We start from the raw sequence: 16,725 nt of genomic DNA on the forward strand, positions 1-16,725 counted from the left end.
TCTACATTATTTGAAAATAAAAAGGCATATTTGGTTAACAATTTGTGTAATTTGCGTAGGAGGGCACAGGGAATTTATTGTTTTGGTATATCAAAAACCTACGACGGAACACTTTACATACTTGAACATTTGCTACATTGTTTAATGTGTTCTAAGAAAATAAGAAGCCACTATAAAAGATTTATGTACAAAGATGTTTATCACAATATTCTGTATAATAGCAAACATTTAGAAGCAAACTACATTTCTACAAATAAGGTAATTCTTATATTGCATATATTACTTCAAAAATGTGACTCTTATACTGATATTAATGTGATTTCAAAAAAATATGATGACAGAAAGAAATGCTCAAATACATCCGTATCATTTTAAATAGTGTGATATTTGATAAAGTTATGGAATCTCTTGGTATGGATTTCAGAGAATTTTGTGTTTTCTTTGTCCAGTATTCTAAATTTTTCCAATTTTCAACAATGAGATTGTATCAGGGCTGGTGCTGTGACGCAGCGGGTTAACACCCTGGCCTGAGGCGCTGGCATCCCATATGGACGCTGGTTCTAGACCTGCCTGCTCCACTTCCTATCCAGCTCTCTGCTGTGGCCTGGGAAAGCAGTGGAAGATGGCCCAAGTCCTTGGGCCCCTGCACCTGCGTTGGAGACTCTGAAGAAGCTCCTGGCTCATGCCTTTGGATCGGCACAGCCAATTGTGGCCAATTGGGGAGTGAACCAGCAGATGGAAGACCTCTCTCTCTCTCTGCCTCTCCTCTCCCTGTGTAACTCTGCCTTTCAAATAAATAAATAAATCTTTAAAACAAACAATGAGATTGTATCCCATTGATTATGATGAGAAAAAAGTAAATCAACTAATTTAATTAAATCAGTAGGTCAGTTGTTTGGCACAGTGGTTAATTAAGATGCCTTTTGGGATGCCAGCATCTGATGTGAGAGTGCCTGAGTTCTAGTTCTGGCTCTGGCTGCAACTCCTCATTCCAATTTTTTTTTTTTAATATCCCCCTAGAGAAGCAGTCGGTGATGTGTCGATTAGTTGGGTCTCTATCACATCAGAGATCCGGGTTGAGTTCCTGGCTCCCAGCTGTGGCCTGGTTCAGTCCTGGCTATTGTGGGTTTTGGGGGAGTGATGAGATAGCTCTGTCTCTTTTCAAATAAAAATAAAAATTAATTTTAAAAAGAATAAATTAATGGAAAAGCATCCTGGTACTTTTCAAGCCTCAAGATGAGACACACACTATAAGGGAGATACTCTCACAAAGATTGTTATGCCCAAAATCATAATATTTCAAATCTCCTTCAAATAATAACCTCTTGTCCACAAAATTCTACCTATCCATAGCATCTGTGATCAAAGGGATCATTGATCCTTTGGTAGGCTACATGGATCATTTTTCTCAAAGGAGATAGAAGAAAAGTTATCTTACAATATTTATTTTCATTTTTTCTGAAAATATCTGCCTCTGATCATGCCATGTTAGTTACAAAAATACCCCAAAATGAAATATTCCCCTTCCTAAAGTCATTAGTAAAGCCTCAAGTTGGGACCTGCACTATCTAGCCTTCTAGCAGTTTCATATCACTGGAAAAGCTAGCAAGAGCCAATCACATACATACTGACAGGAAAAGACAAAGACAAAATATAATAATATAAATGGGAAACCCAGGAACTATTAAATAAAGACAGCAAACAGAAATACTAGACTCAATATACCTGAGATAATATGAGTTAAAGTAAGTGTTACAAAAGAATTCAGAGACATGGAAGCATATGTGAAACCTGAGGCAGACCAAGCACTCAAAGTAATCTATGTAGGCAATAGAAATAACAATAAAAATAAAAGTAATATCCAATACAGGAGACATAACAGACTGGAAAATTACCTCTGAAAATAATAATTCAAGAATATCATCCCCCAGAAAACAAAAGGGATAAAAATGGCGTAAAGAATGTAAAAGAAGCAGAGGGAAAAATTAAAAGTACATGAAAGAGAAAAAGTAAAGATGACAGGAGGTGGAGCGTGAGAACATTTAAAACAATAATGATTCTTGTTTCCTTGCAAAATGGTGTATTGAACAAATATATAGTTATTCTTCCACTTTATACTCTGTTAAAAATAAAAAAGTATCTCCTCAAACATATAAACAAAGACAGTGCAAAATATAAGAATAGAACAACAGAAATTTTGGAAGCTGAGAAAAGATAGATTAGTGAAAATAAAATTGTTTTTTATATACCCAGTAAAACTGATCAAGATCTGTAACACACATCTGAAGCCTCAGGAACCAGCATTGGTGAGTACTTGTGGAACTGAATGCTGGGAAGTTTACAAAAATGAAGGATTGCTTGACAAATAATAATAAAAAGAGAGTAGAGTTAAAGAAGATAAAATGATCGTGACCATATATGCACACAATAATACACCCTCAAATTATGTAAAGCAACAATAGGAAAATATACATAGAGTGGGACTATCAACAATTATAATTGACATGTTAAATTATTTTTTAGAATCCAATATATATATATATATACATATATATAAGATAAAGAGGATAATCTTCACATAAGAATAATATGTTCAAATCAATAAATATATGTTTATGACCTTAAGTGAAAATAAAGACTTCAGTGCTCAATTCCCCTAGTGATAACTATGATAAAAAAATTGTCTCACTACAATAAAAGCTATAATAAAACAAAACTCATATTGGAGCAAATAAGCAAAAGAACGACAAAATCTTTAAACAATCACTTAAAGAAATCTGAAAATATTTCTATATTTTCTGCTATTTGATATAAAATCTGAGGTCCTGGTCAATGCAATAGAAATAGAGAACAGACTTATAAGAAATAAAAGGAGGAAAATAAGCTGTTATATTATTAGATGATGCGATTATCTACACAGAAAAATTAACAAAATCAATAGTTAGGCTATTTGCTTAAACAAGAGTTTGACAAAGTTGTCCAACACAAGACAATCTTCTATTTCATGCCTTCACTAACAGCTGGAGTTTCAACCCGCTTAAAAGTCAAATACTGGCAATCTTCCTATGTCCATGTAAAGTTTTTTAGATGATTAACTGAAGAGGAATGGGTGCCTTTTAAAGATCTTTTTAAGATTAGGAAACAAAAATAAGTGTACAATAGCCAAACCAGAGCTGTAAGGTGGATGCCTGGTGATTTCCAGTTGAAACTCTCACCAAAATGACATTTTTTGATGAGAGGACTGAGCAGAGGCATGGTCATAGTATACAAAGACTCTGAAACAATTTTTTTCTAGGCAATTTTTTCCAAACCTTTTGCTAAATTTCCTAAAATGCTCTTATAATAAGCATTATTATTCTCATTACTTTATATTTAACAATAAGTTAAATTATAACAAAATAACTTTGAAATCTTTAGGAGTAATTTCTTAAATAATATTCCCCCAAGGACAAAACAGTGAAAATTTTGATGGACATGTTTGAATTAACAAAAATTATACATGTTTTGTTCAACAAAGGGCCCCTTATGTGACGTTAATAGACATATGAGGTGCCTTCAAAAACTTCATCGAAAATGTTTATTATGAAAAAAAACCTTTTAATTCCATTTGTTTCACAACCTATTCAATGCACTTCATACAGCAAATGAATAACTGATATTTGTAATTTCCAAAACTAAATAGTATTTAAAATTTAAACTATAAAAAAGACGAAATAGCAATATAAAATGGGCAGAGGCAAGAAGTAGTTAATTCACAAGTGGAGAATCCTAAAAGACTAAAATTAAATAAATAAAAGTGCAATCAAATCTCAGTAGCAATTAGAAAAATGCAAATTAACAAGGGACCACTTATAGCCATCAGAGCTGCAAAAATGTGAAAGTCAGCTAATGCTAAATCTTGATAGAATGTGTTGAAATAAGAACCCTCATGTTCCGCATGGAGAATAAAGTGTTAGATATATCTGAAGAGCATTTTGGAAGCACTTTGTTAAATATGCACACACTTCATATTTAGGATGGTTTTACAGTTTATAGTACAAAGTATGACACTTCATAACTATTCAAGAATAACTGGTATAAAGCAGGATTATTCTGGAAGAACTGGGAAACATTATCTTCCAATGCACTGTGTCAATCTCATCCTAAATAAATACAAGGGAAATTAGAGTATGGGAGACCCAGATGAAGTTTTTGGCTCCTGGTTTAAGCCTAGTCCAGTACTGGCTATCACAGGCGTTTTGGAAGTGAACCACTGGATGGAAGAACCCCCAGTCCCTTCTCTGTCTCTCTCTCACTCTCTCTCTCTCTCACTCTTTTTCTCTCACTGCCTTTCAAATACATAAATTTTTCAAAAAAATATTATTGAGTGAAGTAATAAACTCGATATATTTTTCTATGATACTGTACTATTCAAATAGATGTACACATGTGATCTACATTTTGGGTGTGGAGTAGAAAGTGAAAAGGGTAATATTGATTGAATTAGACTAGAGGAAATGTAGATAAAAATTACTAGGGGAAAAGACTGAAGTTGAAATAATGAATATTATTAACTCTCCCTCTCTCTCTTTCACACACAAACACATTAGCATATTCAGGGAGAGGATAATATAAAATTCATAATCCTCATTTTGCTGTGCTGATTGTTTTTCATTAAACTGAGTAAGGTTTTGATGTCATGAACACAAAACCATATAAAGCAGAAACTACTGCTATTGGATTTGAATGTAGACAATGAACAGAGTCATAGCATCAAGTTGTCAAGGGATCAGCTGAAACAAATTTGTATCATATGGCCTATTTTCTGTTTGCTTTACCCCATTTCATGTTCACACAAAAATCATTTTAAAATAATGTATTTCTTTCAAAAATTCTATTTGAATGATGTCTTGCATTTTTTACATAAAAAGAGAAAATTTACTTATCAGAATAAAAGGATTGTTTATGCTCCTTTGTCCTGTTGTTGTTCTTTGTATTTTCTTTAAAGAAGTTTCTAAGATGTACAGAAATGCTCACATGATGTTACTGTCTCTGGATTCAGGCAACTCAAGGGTTGGCTTTTACTCATCCAAGATTTATTCAGATACAATGAAAAAAATACAAATCCTTACAAAAAGCTTACTGTTTTTTCACTTTTTCTTTTCTATCTTAGTTTCACAGTTGACTTAAGAGATATGAGTATTTCAATTGTTCACAAAACATCATCTTTCCTTGTATGCTCTCTTCTCTTGTTTGTCTTTTACTTTGTCTCATATTATTTGTTGACTTTTTTTAACTTTTATTTAATGCATATAAATTTCCAAAGTACAGCTTATGGATTACAATGGCTCCCCCCCCATAACTTCCCTCCCACCCATAACCCTCCCTTTTCCCACTCCCTCTCCCCTTCCATTCACATCAAGTTTCATTTTCAATTCTCTTTATACAGAGAACATCAGTTTAGTATATATTAAGTAAAGATTTCAACAGTTGGCACCCACATAGAAACACAAAGTGAAAAATACTGTTTCAGTACTAGTTATAGCATTAAATCACAATGTACAGCACATTAAGGACAGAGATCCTACATGAGGAGTAAGTGCACAGTGACTCCTGCTGTTGACTTAACAAATTGACACTCTTGTTTATGGCATCAGTAATCACCCTAGGCTCTTGTCATGAGTTGCCAAAGCTATGGAAGCCTTTTGAGTTCACCGACTCTTATATTTAGACAAGGTCATAGTCAAAGTGGAAGTTCTCTCCTCCCTTCAGAGAAAGGTACCTCCTTCTTTAATGACCTGTTCTTTCCACTGAGATCTCACTCATGGAGATCTTTCATGTACGTCATTTTTTTTTTTTTGCCACAGTATCTTGGCTTTCCATGCCTGAAATACTTTCATGGGCTTTTCAGCCAGATCTGAATGCCTTAAGAGCTGATTCTGAGGCCAGAGTGCTGTTTAGGACATCTGCCATTCTATGAGTCTGCTGTGTATCTTGCTTCCCATGTTGGATCGTTCTCTTCCTTTTTTGTTCTATCTGTTAGTATTTTCAGAGACTAGTCTTGTTTATGTGATCCCCTTGCAATGCCACGGATGAGAAAGAACTTCTAAGATCAATCCCATTCACAATAGCTACAAAAACAATCAAATACCATGGAAAAAACTTAACCAAGGATGTTAAAGATCTCTACGATGAGAATTAAAAAATCTTAAAGAAAGAAATAGAAGAGGATACCAAAAAATGGAGAAATCTTCCATACTCATGGATTGGAAGAATCAACATCATCAAAATGTCCATTCTCTCAAAAGCAATTTATACATTCAATGCAATACCAATCAAGATACCGAAGACATTCTTCTCAGATCTAGAAAAAATGATGCTGAAATTCATATGGAGGCACAGGAGACCTCGAATAGCTAAAGCAATTTTGTACAACAAAAACAAAGCTGGAGGCATCACAATACCAGATTTCAGGACATACTACAGGGCAGTTGTAATCAAAACAGCATGGTACTGGTACAGAAACAGGTGGATAGACCAATGGAACAGAATAGAAACACCAGAAATCAACCCAAACATCTACAGCCAACTTATATTTGATCAAGGATCTAAAACCAATTCCTGGAACAAGGACAGTCTATTCAATAAATGGTGCTGGGAAAACTGCATTTCCACGTGCAGAAGCATGAAGCAAGACCCCTACCTTTCACCTTAAACAAAAATCTACTCAACGTGGATTAAAGACCTAAATCTATGATCCGACACCATGAAATTATTAGAGAACATCGGAAAAACCCTGCAAGATATAGGTACAGGCAAAGACTTCCTGGAAAAGACCCTGGAGCGCAGGCAGTCAAAGCCAAAATTAACATTTGGGATTGCTTCAAATTGAGAAGTTTCTGTACTTCAAAAGAAACAGTCAGGAAAGTGAAGAGGCAACTGACAGAATGGGAAAAAATATTTGCAAACTATGCTACAGATAAAGGATTAATAACCAGAATCTACAAAGAGATCAAGAAACTCCACAACAACAAAACAAACAACCCACTTAAGAGATGGGCCAAGGACCTCAATAGACATTTTCAAAAGAGGAAATCCAAATGGCCATCAGGCACATGAAAAATTGTTCAGGATCACTAGCAATCAGGGAAATGCAAATCAAAACCACAATGAGGTTTCAACTCACCCCGGTGAGAATGGCTCAAATACAGAAATCTACCAACAACAGATGCTGGCAAGAATGTGGGAAAAAGGGACACTATCCCACTGTTGGTGGGAATGCAAACTGGTAAAGCCACTATGTAAGTCAGTCTGGAGATTCCTCAGAAACCTGAATATAAACCTACCATACAACCCAGCCATCCCACTCCTTGGAATGTACCCAAAGAAAATTAAATTGGCAAACAAAAAAGCAGTCTGCACCTTAATGTTTATTGCTGTTCATTTCACAATAGCTAAGACCTGGAATCAACCTAAATGCCCATCAACAGTAGACTGGATAAAGAAATTATGGGATATGTACTCTATAGAATACTATACAGCAGTCAAAAACAGTGAAACCCGGTCATTTGCAACAAAATGGAGGAATCTGAAAAACACTATGCTGAGTGAATTAAGCCAGTACCCAAGGGACAAATATCATATGTTCTCCCTGATCAGTGACAACTAACCGAGCACCAAAAAGGAAACCTGTTAAAGTGAAATGGACACTATGAGAAACTGTGACTTGATCAGCCCTTGCCCTGACTATTGATGAACAACTTAATACGTTATCCCTCTTAGTATTTTTTTGTCTGTTCTACTTAATACTATTGGTTTAATTCTGTAATTAATACACAGTTATTCTTAAGTGTTGAAACTTAACTGAAAAGTGATCCCTGTTAAATGTAAGAGTGGGAATAAGAGAAGGAAGAGAGGTACAATTTGGGACATGCTCAAGCTGACTTTCCCCAAACGGTAGAGTTAGAAACATGCCAGGGGATTCCAATGCAATCCCAGCAAGGTTGCATGCACCAATGCCATCTCACTAGTCCATTTGTTGCCTTATCCATAATCCCACTTGCACTCTTTTTCATTAATGTCTAATCCTAGACATGTGGAGTTGAAAACATGCAAGGATTTAGTTTTTGTGGTTCTTTTCCCCATTGAGAGGCATCACAGTTGGACTTGTGTTTTAGCAGCATTCACAAGATTGATTTTACTACATATGAAGCATAACAATGGCATCTGTGACCATTTGCTCATTCTGGCTTCATCTACTATTAACTCAGCTTCATATCCAGCTATTTTTATCATTTACTATTGATAACTTTTCTAAAATACAACAGAGTAAAAAATAGCTGTAAGCATAGACATACAATCAACTTGCATTTAGTCCTCTTCAGAATTAATTTCACATTTAAAAACTCTGCACTGGGCCGGCGCCGTGGCTTAACAGGCTAATCCTCCGCCTTGCGGCACCAGCACACTGGGGTCTAGTCCTGGTTGAGGCGCCGGATTCTATCCCAGTTGCCCCTCTTCCAGGCCAGCTCTCTGCTATGGCCCGGGAGGGCAGTGGAGAATGGCCCAAGTGCTTGGGCCCTGCACCTGCATGGGAGACCAGGAGAAGCACCTGGCTCCTGGCTTTGGATCAGTGAGATGCGCTGGCCGCAGCGGCCATTGGAGGGTGAACCAACGGCAAAAAGGAAGACCTTTCTCTCTGTCTCTCTCTCTCACTGTCCACTCTGCCTGTCAAAAAACAAACAAACAAACAAACAAACAAACAAAAAACCTCTGCACTGATAAAAAAGGGCTGACGCTGTGGGATAGTTAGCTAATCCTCCTCATGCAGCATGGCATACCATATGGGCACTGGTTCAAGTCCTGGCTCCTCTTTTGATCCATCTCTCTAATACGGCCTGGGAAAGCTGTGGAAGATGGCCCAAGTCCCTGGGCCCCTGCACCCACATGGGAGACCTGGAAGAAGCTCCTGGTTCCTGGCTTTGGATCAGCTCAACTCCTGCTGTTGCAGTCATTTGGGGAGTTAACCAGTGGATGGAAGACTTTCTCTCTGTCTCTCCCTTTCTCTGTCTGTAACTCTACCTGCCAAATAAATAAATAAAATCTTAAAACAACTCAGCACTCCTGGCTTTGGATCGGTGCAGCTCCTGCCATTGCAGCCATCTGGGGAATGAACTAGCAAATGGAAGATCTCTCTCTCTGTCTCTACCTCTCTCTCTAACTCTCTTTAAAATAAATAAAATAAATCTTAGCAATAAAAATTCTCAGCACTGTCTTACACAAACAATGCACTGTCATGGTTCAAATCTTTAAAAACTTTTCAACTTTTTATTTTCAAATTATTTAGGAGTTACAGGAAGTTGCAAAAATAGTACAGAGAGGTCCCATGGACATGGACTTTTCATCAATTTGTGCTAGTAGTTACTTCATATATAACCGTATTACAAAATCCAACCCCTCCAAAATCAACTTGTTACAATGTGTGTATATAATTTTATTTCATTTTTATATGTATATATTTGTGTAAACACTACTACAGGCAAGATATAAAAGTTTTCCAATACCACATGGATCGCCCTCATGTAATTTTTTATAGTCACATTTACCACCTTTTTCTCCACCATCCCTAGTCCTTGACAACCTCTGATGCATATTTCATCCCTATAATTTTTGTCACTTCTAAAATGTTATATAAAGGAATTATACAATTTGTGACCTTTTCATGTTGTCATTTTTCATTCATAATGACACCTTTGAGATGCAGGCAAGTTGTTGTATATATTAATAGTTAATTTATTTTTATTATTGAGTAGTGGAATTTTTAACAATTCACCTGCTGTAGGGTATTCGAATATTTCTAGTGTTTGACTATAGCAAATTAGCTGAAATGAACAACCATGCACAAGTTTTTGTATAGATATAAATTTTCATTTCTGTGGGATAAATGCTGAGGGGTTAAACAGCCATGTTAAATGGTAGATGCATGTTCTAAATTTTAAAGTCTTTTTCCTCATATTCATCCATTGTTTCCTTAGGTGTATGGCCATATAAATCTCTTCTTATTCATAGATGATCTATATTTGGGAAATTCTTTAACTTAGGACCCACAGGAAGAAAATAAAAATCAGAAAGAGATGAACCATAAAAACGTGAAAACAAAAGTCCACACTCTTTGTCTCACATTTTAAGATCAGCCATAATTCTTACTTAAGAAAGCTGGGCTCCAGTCTCAGCTCTGCCCCTAGCTTATGACTATCTTGATTGTTTTATTTCAGGCAAGTGGTACATCATCATTTTATCAGTATGTATGCATGAGCTCAGAGCACCTCCATGGATTCATCACATCACTCTCTTTGTGGGTTATACCCTACTTCTGTTTTAATCAATTTTTTGAATCTTCTTGTAATTTTTTCGGAACCATTCTCTCTCTTTGCTATAGAATTGACTTTGCCTCTGACCCTTAAAGCTTCTAAAGTTAAGCTTGCATTCAAAACTTTAGCCTAAATCACTCCTAAAGCTGTATTCCCAATTCAGGATAACTTGGAAAGGCAACATAATAAAATAGTCTTTCAAAATAGTTCCTGAAGTATTAAGTCTAGAACCAGAAAATAAGCCCACCTGTATACACGTGCAGGCTCAGATTCCACATCATTTCACGCAGGTTAATCTAATATCTCTGGACTTCAACTTCCTTACATGTGTAGGGTCTATTCAGTTACTGTTACTCTTATTTTGCATAAGAAGTTACCATATGAGCCAAACTTTTGTAATTCCTTGAATCTGTATTACTATTTCTTTTTGTTTTCTTTTCTTTTTTTTTTCCCCCCACAGGCAGAGTGGACAGTGAGAGAGAGAGACAGAGAGAAAAGTCTTCCTTTACCGTTGGTTCACCCTCCAATGGCCGCTGCGGCCAGCGCATCTCGCTGATCCGAAGGCAGGAGCCAGGTGCTTCTCCCAGTCTCCCATGTGGGTGCAGGGCCCAAGGAGTTGGGCCATCCTCCTCTGCACTCCTGGGCCACAACAGAGAGCTGGCCTGGAAGAGGGGCAACCGGGATAGAATCCGGTGCCCCGACCGGGACTAGAACCCGGTGTGCCAGCGCGGCAGGTGGAGGATTAGCCTAGTGAGCCACAGCGTCGGCCTCTATTTCTAACTCGAGCATTAGACCATAGCTGCTTCCCTTAGTTACTCGGGGAACAAAAAACTGTCTCTGCCTTGGTACAAGGTAGAATGAATTCATCAGATTTTCTGGAATTTTCCTAGGCAGTTTTCTTCTCTAATCTCTCTCTCTCTCTCTCTCTCTCTCTCTCTCTCTCTTACAAGCATCTTAGTAAGCTCTCATAGTCAGTTTCTTTGCCTTTCAAAAGAAAATAAATAAAATTTAAAAGTTGAAAGGAGTCTGGCGCTGCGGCTCAATAGGCTAATCCTCCGCCTTGCGGCACCGGCACACCGGGTTCTAGTCCCGGTCGGGGCACCGGATTCTGTCCTGATTGCCCCTCTTCCAGGCCAGCTCTCTGCTGTGGCCCAGGAGTGCAGTGGAGGATGGCCCAGGTCCTTGGACCCTGCACCCCATGGGAGACCAGGAGAAGCACCTGGCTCCTGCCTTCGGATCAGCGCGGTGCACCAGCCGCAGTGCGCCGGCTGCGGTGGCCATTGGAGGGTGAACCAACGGCAAAAGGAAGACCTTTCTCTCTGTCTCTTTCTCACTGTCCACTCTTCCTGTCAAAAGAAAGAAAGAAAGAAAGAAAGAAAGAAAGAAAGAAAGAAAGAAAGAAAGAAAGAAAGAAAGAAAGAAAGAAAGAAAGAAGTTGAAAAGAGTCTTGCCGTTCTCTGAAGTCACCTCATCATACAGAGCCATAGCAAATATTAATCATAATGCCTTTACAAGCTCAGTGCAGCAACAACACCTTTCCAAGCTGCAAAGTTTTGATCAATTCTGTGGTTTTATTTTCCCTAGTATTATATATCTACCTCATGACATGTAGCTCCATCCACATTCCAAAATTATATTATCTTCTTTAGGAAGCCAATATGGGGAAAAAATGGCATTTGAGTATAAAAAGTCATGCAGTTATAAAGAGATCTGTGGGGGATTTGGAAAGTTCAGTGTTCTAGTTATCTGATGCTCTATAAAATGTTATCTATACTCTAATAGTTGAAAACTCAATAGTTGAAAACATGATCAAGAATTCAAGAGCGATCGAAAAGGGTAATTTTTTTAGAATCTCTCAAGCAGTTGAAGTCAAATAGCACTTATGGCTGGAATTATCCTGGAGACTTCACTCTTCTGCTTAGTACCTGTGTTGGCAAGACTGGAGCAGCTGCGAAGTGTATCTCTATCTCTGTGTGACTTCTTTGGTGATGACAGTAGCATAGCGGTTTTAGAGTACTTGAGATCTCGAAATTCTTATATAAAGATGCAGGGCTCCCGAGAGACGGGGAAGTGAAAGGCAGAGAGAAAGAGAGAAAGAGCTATCATCACTCTTGACAAATTCTATTGAACAAAGCAGTTATGATACTTAGCCTTGGTTCACAGACAAAAAATAGATGGAATGGTGTCAACATCACATTTTTTTTTATTTATTTTTTTTATTTTTGACAGGCAGAGTGGATAGTGAGAGAGAGAGACAGAGAGAAAGGTCTTCCTTTTTGCCATTGGTTCACCCTCCAATGGCCGCTGCAGCCAGCACATCTCACTGATCCGAAACCAGGAGCCAGGTGCTTCTCCTGGTCTTCCATGCGGGTGCAGGGCCCAAGGACTTGGGCCATCCTCCACTGCCCTCCCAGGCCATAGCAGAGAGCTGGCCTGGAAGAGGGGCAATCGGGATAGAATCCGGCGCCCTGACCGGGACTAGAACCCGGTGTGCCAGTGCCGCAAGGCGGAGGATTAGCCTGTTAAGCCACGGCGCCGGCCTTCAACATCACATTTTAAGAAGAGTCTGTGGGGCCAGCGCTGTGGTGTAGTAGGTTAAGCTTCCACCTGTGGTGCCAGCATCCCATATGGCACCAGTTCATGTCCCAAATGCTGCTCTTCTGATCCAGCTCTCTTCTATGGCCTGAAAAAGCAAGAAAAGATGGCCCAAGTGCTTGGGTCCCTGCACCCACGTGGGAGACCAGGAAGAAGCTCCTGGCTCCTGGCTTCAGATCAGCACAGCTCTGGCCATTTTGGCCATTTAGAGAGTGAACCAGTGGATAAAAGACCTCTCTCTCTGTCTCTCCCTGCCCCTCTGTCTATAACTCTGCCTTTTGAATAAATAAATAAATCTTTTTTTTAAAAAAAAAAGAGCATGTGCAGTCATCTTTGAAAAGTGCAATTTCCTGCTAAGATTACATTCGAGTTGTGTAATAGACATATTATATAGCAGTGATTTCTTAAAGTTATTTCCAGATTAACTTTCTACCTTGCACTCTTAGGAAAGTAAGGCAGTATCTTGTGCAATTACCCAGGTGACATTGGTGACAAGTAAACTGCCAAAGTGCACATGTTTATGTGCACATGTTTATATGTAAATGTTGAGTTTAGAGTGTTTAAATAGATATCCTTTGAAAGAAATTCCATACTTGAAATTTCGGGATACTGAGATAGGTTAACATGGTTAAGAATCTCAATTGCAATTTTTTTTTTTTAAGAGGATCGCTTTTAGTGGCTGGTGTTCTGGCACAACAGGTTAAAATGCCGCTTGTGACATCGGCCTCACCTATCAGTTTTGTTTCCAGTCCTGGCTGCTCTGCTTCCAATATAATTTCCTGTTAGTGCCCCTGGGAAGGTCCCTGCCACCCACTTGGGAGTCAGAATTGGAGTTCCTGTCTCCTGGCTTTTGCCTGGCCCAGCACCTGCTGTTCCTGCCATTTGGGCAGTGAATCAGTGGTTGGAAAAGATCTCTTTCTCCCTTCCCACCCCCATCATTCTACTGTTCAAGTAAATAAATAAAATCTTTAAGAGTATTTTTAAAAGGTTTATTTGTAAGGCAGAGAGAAGAAGAGGCAGAGAGAGAAAGAGATCTTCCACCCTCTGGTTCACTCACTAAATGTCTGACTATAGTCAGAGCTGGGCCAGACTGCAGTCAGGAGCTAGGAACTCTATGTGGGTCTCTCATGTGGGTTGCAAGGGCCCAAGTACTTCATGCATCATCCACTGCCTTTGAGTTTCATTAGCAGGAAGCTGGATCGGAAGTGCAATGGAGCTGGGGCTTGAAGCTGGCTCTCTGTCATGGGATGTGGGTGTCCCAAGCAGTGGTGTAACCTGTTGTATCACAATGCTTGTCCCTGAAATTCTTCTTAACTATACACAGTATGTAAACACTTCATGCTAGTTTCTTTAGCATGCAGGGCTGTTTTGAGGATCCAATAAGACCACAGCAAAATGCTAAGTAACATAACTAGCTTGTAGAATTCAATTAATACATGTTAACTATTATTGCTATTATCCTTTCATTGGAAATCATCTAAGTTAAATGCCCTGTATCAGATTCCAGAGGGTTTCTACTTATAAATTTATAGAAGTAAAGCTATAAATCATTGAACCCACAAACTGAGAACTTCACAAACACGGCAAAAAATTAAAGAAGGAATCATATACTGTTATTTAAAAATAATAACTTGTGGGGGCCGGCGCTGTGGCTCACTTGGTTAGTCCTTCGTCTGCGGTGCCAGCATCCCTTATGAGCACCGGATTCTAGTCCCGGTTGCTCCTCTTCCAGTCCAGCTCTCTGCTGTGGCCCAGGAAGGCAGTGGAGGATGGCCAGGGTTCTTGGGCCCCTGCACCGCATGGGAGACCAGGAGGAAGCAGCCATTTGGGGAGTGAACCAACAGAAGGAAGACCTTTCTGTCTCTCTCTCCCACTGTCTATAACTCTATCTTTCAAATAAATTTTAAAAAAATTTAAAAAATAGTAACTTGTAATGATAAAATACCTTTGTATCATCTTAACCTAAATTTTTTTAAAAATATGAATGCATTGTAATGTGCTGTACATTGCTATTTAATGCTATAATTAGCAATCCAATGGTAGTTTTTTCACTTTATGTTGCTATATGGGCAAACTGTTGAAATCTTTACCTAATATATACTAAACTGATCTTCTGTATACAAAGAGGATTGAAAATCAATCTTTACATGTAAGGGGAAAGGGAGCGGGAAAGGGGAGGGTTGCGGGCGGGAGGGAAGTTGTGGGAGGGGGGAAGCCATTGTGACCCATAGGCTATACTTTGGAAATTTATATTCATTAAATAAAAGTTTAATAAAAAAAATGAATGCATTGTGATAAAAGTAATGTATATTTCTATTCCTATTCCCCAAATTTAGATTATTTCATTTATCTCCTCCTGGGAAATGAGTTCATTGAGTATAGCAAGTTAAATCATAATAAAACCATGATCAAGTTTGTTCATAAGTGGATTAATCTGTTTGAGGCTAAAAGCACTTTAAAGCTAACATTTTTCAAATATTTCCACCCTGTACTGTCAACATTCCTCTATGAACTTTAAAATATTATATCTGAAAACAAATTTAGAGTATTCAAAAATATGTAACTGCTTCTTTGATGATTACATTGAAACTTTAAAATATATCAAATGCCATATCATTTCCTAGCATTTTATTATCTGAAGAGTGCTTCTACTTTGAAGCTGTCCTCAATACGTGTTTAGTCTGCCCAATGGTCTTTCAGAGAAAGTCCATTTTATTGTTCCCAGATAACATATTCAATTTCACTTGCCAGTCATTTACGATGTTCAGTTTTCAAGAATAGATCTTGTTTAAGTTATACCATGAGCAAAGCATTCTGATTTCATAAACATCGTATCAGTATAATTTTCTTTCTTGTATTAGTGATTTCAGGCAAATATACAGGAATACTTCACAAACTTCATGGAAATGTATACTATGAAAAAACTATGCATGGATTTAAAAATGTTTGCACCAAAATAATATCATTTTTAATCCTATTTTCATGAACTTTTTGAAACATCTTTGTATATTTGCCTTAAATCTCTAAAACAAGGAAGAAAATTTTAGCTATCTTTACTACAAAATCTTTGATACATTTTAAACTTTTAATGTAATCATCATAGAAAAGTTTATATAGTTTTAAACATTTGTGAATTTCTTTTAAAGTTCATAGAGGCATCCTATCTATATGTGTATGTATCATTTTATTACTTACTTCTTTCCTTTCTTGAAATGATGAGAATGTGTTCAGAGGATAGTAAAACATGGGTTTTCTCTTTTCTTCCTTCTTATTTAACAAAAGAGTAAACTAAATGAGTAGCAGGAAGGCAGGAGTGCTGAGCTGTGAAGTCAAGCAGGCTCAGGGGAAAGCAACCTGTAATAAATAGTGAACAGACTCCTCTGTTCGATTTCCTCTCTTTCTACTCTGACCCAGCAACAAAAGTGAAACCCCAAAAGGAAAAGTCTGAAGTTTACCCTCATGGCTGAAATTTAACTGGAATGCTAACAGCAGTAACAGAGCATTCAGGACCCAACCAAATTGAACTACACAAGTCACTCTGGGGGAAGAAAAAAAAATCAGGCTCATGTCCTCAAGTAGTTTGGTAATAATAAAAAAGAAAGAAGATTCAGAATGATCAAAGAGAGATGAATATCAGAGATCTGCTAAAATGCAGTCTCCACATGATTCTGATGAGCCATTTCTATGTGAGATTTGTTGTCTGAAATGCAGAGCCAATATTTTCCATAGAATGTCTTTCTTGAGGGTCAAAAAACTAGCAGTAAGAATTAATCACTTTTTT

The 16,725-nt window shown here is 37.8% G+C and overlaps 1 long non-coding RNA gene across 1 annotated transcript in view; it reads right to left on the reverse strand.

Annotated features, from left to right (window-relative positions):
• The window catches only part of LOC133753514 (uncharacterized), a 59,021-nt gene extending 42,682 nt beyond the window's left edge, over positions 1-16,339 (reverse strand). Inside the window, exon 1 of the long non-coding RNA XR_009865070.1 lies at positions 16,140-16,339. This is a non-coding gene — a long non-coding RNA (uncharacterized LOC133753514). The remainder of the gene's footprint in view (positions 1-16,139) is intronic.
• Positions 16,340-16,725: the final 386 nt, after the last annotated feature.

This window comes from Lepus europaeus, chromosome X (assembly GCF_033115175.1).
Source record: "Lepus europaeus isolate LE1 chromosome X, mLepTim1.pri, whole genome shotgun sequence".
In the NCBI taxonomy this organism is placed as follows: domain Eukaryota; kingdom Metazoa; phylum Chordata; class Mammalia; order Lagomorpha; family Leporidae; genus Lepus; species Lepus europaeus.